The 8409-nt window shown below is 35.0% G+C and overlaps 1 pseudogene; it reads right to left on the bottom strand.

Moving 5' to 3' along the window:
- The window catches only part of LOC107709399 (uncharacterized), an 89947-nt pseudogene that overhangs the window by 71777 nt on the left and 9761 nt on the right, over positions 1-8409 (bottom strand).

The raw sequence follows: 8409 nt of genomic DNA, 5'->3' as shown, positions 1-8409 counted from the left end.
TCTGAACTGTCTGAACTGTTTGAAAATAATAATAGATGCATTAAACAACAACAACTCAATCTTAACTAGATCACAACATAGCTGAGCTCTGCATTTTTTTTTTTGTACATGTAGGACTGTGTTTCTGAGTTACTGTATAATTGAATTTATGCAGAATTGCACTTCTTTCTGTGTATTTCCAGTATGCTTTAAAGCAGTTTGAGAAATGCAGAATCTGTTTTTTTTTTCTGAGCGAGACAAGTAAAGAGCGTTGCCCAATGTCACTTTATAGATAACAGCCAAACAACTTGCCTTTTTGATCAGTTTTTCTACATTTCCTGCACGTGAGAAATATCCCGAATGCAGCCACAATCAACAGAGATCCAGCCACAGCAGAAAAAAATATCAACACTTTCAGAGACAGAGAGCCTGTAATGATAGAAAGACACAATCATTAGTGTCAGTTTGATCTGATGATAAGTGAATATCCAACTTTTTTGCTGCTTTACTTGTTGACATCATATACTCGGTTTATTGTATGCTTCTGATTCAGGTTCTGATGACATGTTTGCTATAGGCCTTTTTGTCACTTCCTGTCTCGAGTGCCACGTTTGTAGTTCTTTGTAGTTTTATCAGGTGACTGTCTCCCCCAGGTGTACCTCATTTGCATTTCCCCTTTTGCTTTTTCAGTTGTCAAATGTCGATGTGTTTCTGTTCCCCACTGTCCTTGTTTTTAGGTTCTTGTTTTGACTTTGAGTTTAAAAAAGAATAACCTCTTGCATTTAGATCTGTCTCTTTGCCTGCCTTCTCATCTACTTCACCATTAATACACATTTACATTCACATTTGCATAGTCAAATTTTACAGGCAAAGTCAGAGAAAGTGGGACTGAATGTGAAGTGTGTGAAAGCCACATGTATTCCAGGTTGTGGACTACGTAACGAATCAATGCTAATCAACTGTTTTTGGCCTGTAGATTAATATCATTTAGTTCTGTCTCAAAGCTAACTTCTTTCCAAGCAGCTCTTCTTAATGCAGCCATCTTTATTGAAAAGTTCAGGTATAAAGAAGTGGCTGAGTAGATACAAACACACTGTGTGCTGTTCAGTGTAGCTGAATGTATTGAAGCACAACTATTGGTCAACTCTACAAATTTGCATTTAAGAATCCACCAAACTTCTCACTGAGACTGGCTGTATTTCACCCTCTGAATTTCTTTGTGTAAGGGTAAATTGACCAATCTTTTCAGCACATGACCAGTAGACTGAGATGAGTAAATAAACGCTAATCTCACCTGAACATGTGTGACAGTGCTGAGTAATGTCCAGATGTTGAGTCTGGTTGCTGATGGGATTGTTGAGCACACAGCTGTAGGTGTTTTTATCCTGATATTCCACCTCCAGAGGTAGAGAGAGACTGATGCTGAGATCAGACACACTGATGCTGGACAATCCTTGTACCCCTTGTACCAGGAGAGAGTCACATGACTCACATTCACCACTGAACACAACAATGAACAATATGATGATGATGATGATGATGATGAAGAACATTGTGAAGAGTTACTGCTGATGACAGGAGCAGGTAGACGAGCTTAAAAAGATTAGTAAAATCATATTAAATTGTAGTATTAATAAATAGCTGTTTCTGACAGTGTTTAATGTGTTGAGGGTGAGTTTGTGATGTCAATTGTGACTCTTGAGATTTATAATTTCAAGAATAAAAATGAACTAGGATATACTTTAATTACAACAATTAAAAAATATTAACTCACCATAGACAGTGAGATTGAAACTCCTCACAATATTGGTCTGTAGATAATAACATCCACCATGTTGAGTTGTGATGTTTGTGATGGTCAGAGATCCAGTTTGATCGTCCAGCTTCAGTCTGTCTCTGAATCTCTCATCAGGAACATCATCATATACAGTCATGCTGTCGGCCATTACATTGATTTCAGCTATTAAAGTCTTATTATATCCAAACCTCCACATAATCAGATCTTCATCCATCATTTCAGTAACACCAGAGTCTAGAGTGACGGAATCTCCCTCCAGCACTGACACTGACTTCACTTCATCACCAAACACACCTGAAGAATAGAGAGTTTGTCACAGATTAAGGGTTAATGACTTTATGTTGGTTTATTTACGAGGATCAGTACCCTGTAATTATTTAAAAGCGAAATGAAGAACACAAAACAGCACTACAGACAGGAAAAAAGCTAAATGATAGAAGACATAATTAACACAAATTAAAAATACATAAAGTTGAGAGAATCTGAATCTGTTCTTAAGTTATTCTGAGATGCTAGATCTGAATCCAAACCAGATTTTAAATACTTGTTCAATTTCAGAATATCATAAAATAATATCGAATGCATATCCATCCTATTTCTCATATAGACATATAAAACACACATTTATCACTTACCAGCCAGTTTGCACAAACAAATGCAGAATAAAATGACAACATGGACCATTTTCTTTGAGCACTGTACGATTATAACATCTGAAAACAGACTGCTTGACACAACAGAAGTGAGATATCAGTCTAGCGTGTAAATCCTCCCCCAACAGGATCTGACCACCCTTCACTGAAAGCGCACTAGCTGTGACGACAAATATGTTGCAGTAGTCACAAGCTTTACTGTTCTTACTGGCAGAAAATTATCTAATTATGAAGTGGATCACAAAATTTCAGTATATTTTCTTTCAGTCTTTCAATCTACAAATGGGGCACAATGTACTTTGTTAATGTGCAGGAATTTTCCATATATTCCAATGGTTTTACTTGTATTTTGAATTATACATTGCACTGTGTGTTTAAGGTTTAAAATAAACGTCTGTAAACTTAAGAGTTCATGAATGATGCATGAAGGGTAAGAATCCTGCCAGTGACTTTCTTTTTCTTTCCAAAATCAGTGATGGATTCATCACTATTTGTGGTGCAATGACTTTGCGAAAAAGTAAACCTGAAAAGGAGTTAGGGCTGAAACAATTAGTCGACATTATCAACAACATGGACAATAAAAAATTTTTTTAAATTCGAATAGTCGTTTGACCTCATATGACCTCATGTAAGGGCCTGCAATAATGGGGGGTGGCGCTGTAGTACAAGACTGTAATTCAGCTCTCGATGCCATTCAAGAGATGAAGACACACATGGAGCAGCCGGACCAGACGCAGCTGAAAGCGGCGTTTAGTTTAATATGTAAATACGTAAATGACAATGGTGAGAAAACAGCAGTTAAGAAAACATCTGATTATAGCGGTAGTGCATCAGCTTTGCAATCGGCACTTTTGTCACGTTTGTTTATATTGTGCTTTATACAATAAATTCTTCTTCATACAGTTAATTAAATGGTAAATGAGAGTCTCTTTGTCTGACATCTCATTTTGTGTGCCAAATATATTTATTTGTATTGAGAAAAAAAAGGAATTGCAGCCTTTTTGTACAATAATAATATAATTGTTTAGCACTTGACATTCGCTCAAACGCTTAGATGATTACCTTGTTTTTAGTTAGAATATGTGTAACTCAATATTGTAACTAATTGTACAAGCAGAATAATAGAACAAAGCCTACTGATTAATTGGTGAAATAAATGATGATTAGTCAATTCATCGTTTGTTGCAGCCCTGAAAAGAGTAGGCTAAATTGCAGCAGGGTTGCTTACATTGTGTAGTCACATTCATTGGTTAAAATTGAACTTTGTGAGATCGTGATGAATGAGTGACCGTTTTTAGTAAATTTAAAGGGATTTTTTAGTGTTGGTTTTTATTTGTGTGCTTTGGTTAATTGTCTTGTTGCATCACTGCAACTGCAACTGCTGTCCTGCATTGAAACATTTTCTGATGGCACAGGCCATTGATGTTTGTTGCTACCAAAGGACCAGAAATAAGTATATTATTATATATTATTATATAATACATTATTATATACATTATATGATACATATGACACAGAAGATATAATAAAGCATGTGCGTGTCCATTGTAGTTTCATGACAGATCATTATAATTCCTGACCCCTCTGACAGACATATCTTCTTAAATTATCAGTTGACTTCTGAAGACATGACTTTGCAAGAGACATTTGGAAAACGCATTATGATCAGGAAAGATCATAAAACAAAGTGAAAAGTGCATGTTTAGGACTATAAATTAGGATTATAAATGAGGGTAAATAGATTTTAATGCCTTAAAAAATTCAGAATTGCCACCTTAACACAGCCAGAATGTGTGCATTGAGAAACACGTTCAAATTTGTGGTCTTAATGCGGTCAAACTGTGCGTGTCGTTGTACAAGCAGAATAATAGAACAAAGCCTACTGATTAATTGGTGAAATAAATGATGATTAGTCAATTCATCGTTTGTTGCAGCCCTGAAAAGAGTAGGCTAAATTGCAGCAGGGTTGCTTACATTGTGTAGTCACATTCATTGGTTAAAATTGAACTTTGTGAGATCGTGATGAATGAGTGACCGTTTTTAGTAAATTTAAAGGGAGCGGTCTTTGCATGCTGTATATTCAGAATTTAAATAAAACTTGTGTTTTTCATGCTTGACAAGCGGCCACATAAAACAAAGAGATAGCTAACTACTACACTATATATACCTAGATAAAGATAATAATTTCAGAAGCACAGAGTGATGTTATTCTGCAACCGAGATGGTCCAAACAATTTAGGTGGGAAACGGTTATTAATTATTTGTATTGGCTGCCATGCCAAATCATGCACACCTGCTTGCTTTTCTGTTTAATCTAACAGTGTTTTGTAAACATATATGCTAATAAAATTGTAACACTTTACAATAAGGTTCCATTAATTAATGTTAGTTAAATGTAAAGTGTATTAAAGTGTTAGTTAAGTGTTATCCAAATAATGTATTTCGAGCGTCCTGGTCCTGGCGCCAGGCCTGCTGGGAAGGGTTACACTTTACGAGTGTAATCAGATTGTGAGATTAGTAGCCCAAGTTCTCACTGTTTCTGGACAATTCTGTGATATCATGTTTATTAGCAACACAGCATGTGAGTGAGAATAACGCGATATCTGCCTTTGATCTCGTTGGTATCTGTTCACTTCTAGAGGTCAGAACTGTCCATCTTGCCTGCTCTTATTTCACTCCTCCCCTCACTGCAGCCGCCTACATTTCAGGCAAGGCAAGGTGCATCTCAAACAAGCCTATTTATACGCAGACTGATGAGAACGGGTTGGTTAAATAGCAGAAGTTGATCCTCCACCACATACGTGTGGCGTCATTAACAATGGCCCGATGTTGTTGAACTAATGTGGTTCAAACGACGGAGACGCGACCGTGTTCGGGAAAAAGTCGTGACTAGCTAGTTCGTTTCAACAATGCATCGTACTGTGGTGGTTAATCAGCGAGTTATGTCGTTACACGGGAAACGCACCCCAGATCGATCGATTCAATTGATCACGTTCTGCTGAGGAAAAACAGTGTGGCGCTTACATGGGTTACATTTCAGTGGTTTTATATTAGAGACTCCCTAATAATGAGTTATTATAAGATGAATGAATGGAAAAAAAAGGTTTGACGGTCCAGCCCTGAGGTTGGGGCTTTCAGATCACGTAGGTTTTTTTGCTTTCTCTTTCTTTTTAACCAGTCGCCAGGCTATACGTGTATTTAATTTGACCTACGAAATTACGATTATTGTCATTTTATCTGGATAAATAGGTCATGCGTTTTTATTATCCGAAATTTATTTATATTTACACACTATATCAAAGTCTCGCGGGCTTTTATAGTGAGGCAGGAATAGAAAGCCATAATTAGCCTAAAATAGAGCAACACTATTTTAATAAATTCTAACAGACACCGCTGTTGACATGATGGGATGCTGTTTTGTGCTCACTCTGTTCATTTTGCTCCTTCACGGTAAGACATTTAAATTTGTAGCCTAACTTCAACGCGTTTTCAGCGATGGAAAATAACAATTTCACATCGATATTATCTTGTATTTTATTTGTCGGTGTTTTATTTTATATATATATATATTAGCAATATAGTGCCACGATTTTCCTTGTTCTATGTGTTTTGGACGGCATTTATTTATTTTATTTAGTTATTCCTGTTCCGGAATAAATGGCAAGTGACTCAGCATGAAACTGGTTTGCCCACAGGCTGCATATCATATGATCGTGTTGTTCTTACTACGTCTACATCTTTCATTCTCACTCATCACTGGTTTAAATGTGTAGGCTAGAAATAATTAAAAAATATATATTTTTAAATAACTGTGCATGAAGAGTATGTAAATGTTAAAAAAAAAAATTCAATGTTAAAATATCTGAGGCTGTAAATATTTCTCTGCCTCAGGAGTTCTTTCATTTTTCTACCAGATATCTCCAGGAAAAAAGCCAAAAAAGGTTCTATATAATGACGAATGTCTAAAATGATTCCATAATAATTTAATGTTTAACAGGTTACTTTTTCTAGTGATAAAGCATTCATACATTTGTATTAAAATTACAAATGAATTATATTAACAAAATGTATAACTTTGAAAGAAAAATAAGCCTAAATAATTAATTAAAACTAAATCCATAAAATGATCCTATGATGGGAACCCCTAAAATGTTTTTTAATGTGCCCGCCAGAACCTTTTCTACTAAGATCTGTTGATAAACACCATTGTCCTTGATAAACAACAGACCCACAGGCTTGTTTTTGTATTTTCGTGGGGGCTTTCCATTCTATTGTTTTTAGATATTAATTCAACATTATACAGTAACTATATATTTGTGTTTCCAGGTGTTTTTGGTGATGATGTGGTGACAGTGATGGAGGGAGACACAGTCACTCTACACACTGATATCACCAAAAAAGAACATGACAAGATGCTGTGGTATTTTGAAGACACTCGCATAGCTCTGATCAATGGACATCCCAATATGAGCTGTTTATATGATGGTGAAGACGGGAGATTCAGAGACAGACTGGAGGTGGACTATAAGACTGGATCTCTGATCATCACAGACATCACAACTGAACACGCTGGACGTTATGAAGCAGAGATCATCAGAAGCGAGAGTTCAGGAAAAAGGCAAAGCTTAAACAGAAACCGAAAGTGTGACAGCAGAAAAATCACCAAAAAAATCAGCATCAGTCATGATGATACCATAAAAACTTTCAATATGATCGTCATTGGTGAGTTACGCAATGTAATTTACTCATTACACCAAATACACAAAATAACGTTCTTTTTAGCAGCATCATATTGACCCCTTTAACTGTTTTTTTTATTGGTTGTTTGTTTTGTGTTTTTGTTTTGAAGAAATTGCATATTAGAACACAAATCAGTGATTTTTCTATTATAATACAAAAATGCATATTATGAAAACCAAATTCGATTTCAGGCATGCTGTAAACATAATGGTTCATCAACATAAAAACTGATTAAATATCTGACATTTCTGAAATCCTGTGATCCTGCAAAACACAAATGGATTAGAAAAAGGTTTGATGGATGGATGTTATTGAAATGATAATTGAAATGTTCTTTTAAGAACCTTTTTATGATGACCTAACACTATTATTTATCATTGATGGTTCATGTTTCTTTGAAGTCACTATGAAATCAAAATTGATGATTCTTGCACATTATTATTGTGTTTTTTTTTTTGTTTTCAAATTAATGTGCCCTCATAATCTTTAATCAAAATAACTTACCCATCCAGTTATCCAATCAATTCTCAGTAGACAAAATCAAGTCCTGCCTTCGTATTTTATTTTATTGATTTATTTATTGAGATGTCATTTCACTCACACACAGGGAAGAAAATACTCTAACAACTTTAATTGCACAGCATATGCAACTGATATTATTAATGTGGCATTTCTAAAAGTTTTTCCTGCAGTTATACAAATGAACAGAAACTGCCAAAAGGACTTAATTTTTCAACATCAATTCAATGTCAATATGTTCCTTTATATTTCTTTATTTTTATTCCAGCTGCTCTGTCTGATCAAGTCAAAACCAATGAAGAGCCCCGTATGGAGAAGAGGGAGTTTGACTTGAGTATATTTTCACCTTTCCTTTTTTATCTCTTAATAGATTGCATATAATGTAGTACAATATATCTATAAATGCATTGTTCTTAAGGGGAGCTTGACTTTATACTTCACTTTAAATGATTTAGCTGTTGTTTAAACATTTGAATTTCATTTAAACAGAATATTGCATTATAAAAATCTATAAATTTAATTTGTCAAACTCCATCCTAAACACCTGCTGCTTTAACGGTAAAAGACTGTAAAAATGCTACAGTAAAAACCTGTTAAATGATTAACGGTAAATTCCCCTACTATATACAGTGAAAAACTTTATTGGACATCACATGTAATTTTATGGTTATATACCGTTTTTGGAAGTGAAAAAGACCGTATAATTTACAGTGAATAACC

Source organism: Sinocyclocheilus rhinocerous, unplaced genomic scaffold, assembly GCF_001515625.1.
Source record: "Sinocyclocheilus rhinocerous isolate Xijiao unplaced genomic scaffold, SAMN03320098_v1.1 scaffold2581, whole genome shotgun sequence".
In the NCBI taxonomy this organism is placed as follows: Eukaryota; Metazoa; Chordata; class Actinopteri; order Cypriniformes; family Cyprinidae; genus Sinocyclocheilus; species Sinocyclocheilus rhinocerous.
Note: the sequence above shows the minus strand (reverse complement) of the source record. Positions and strands in the feature narration are given on the sequence as shown.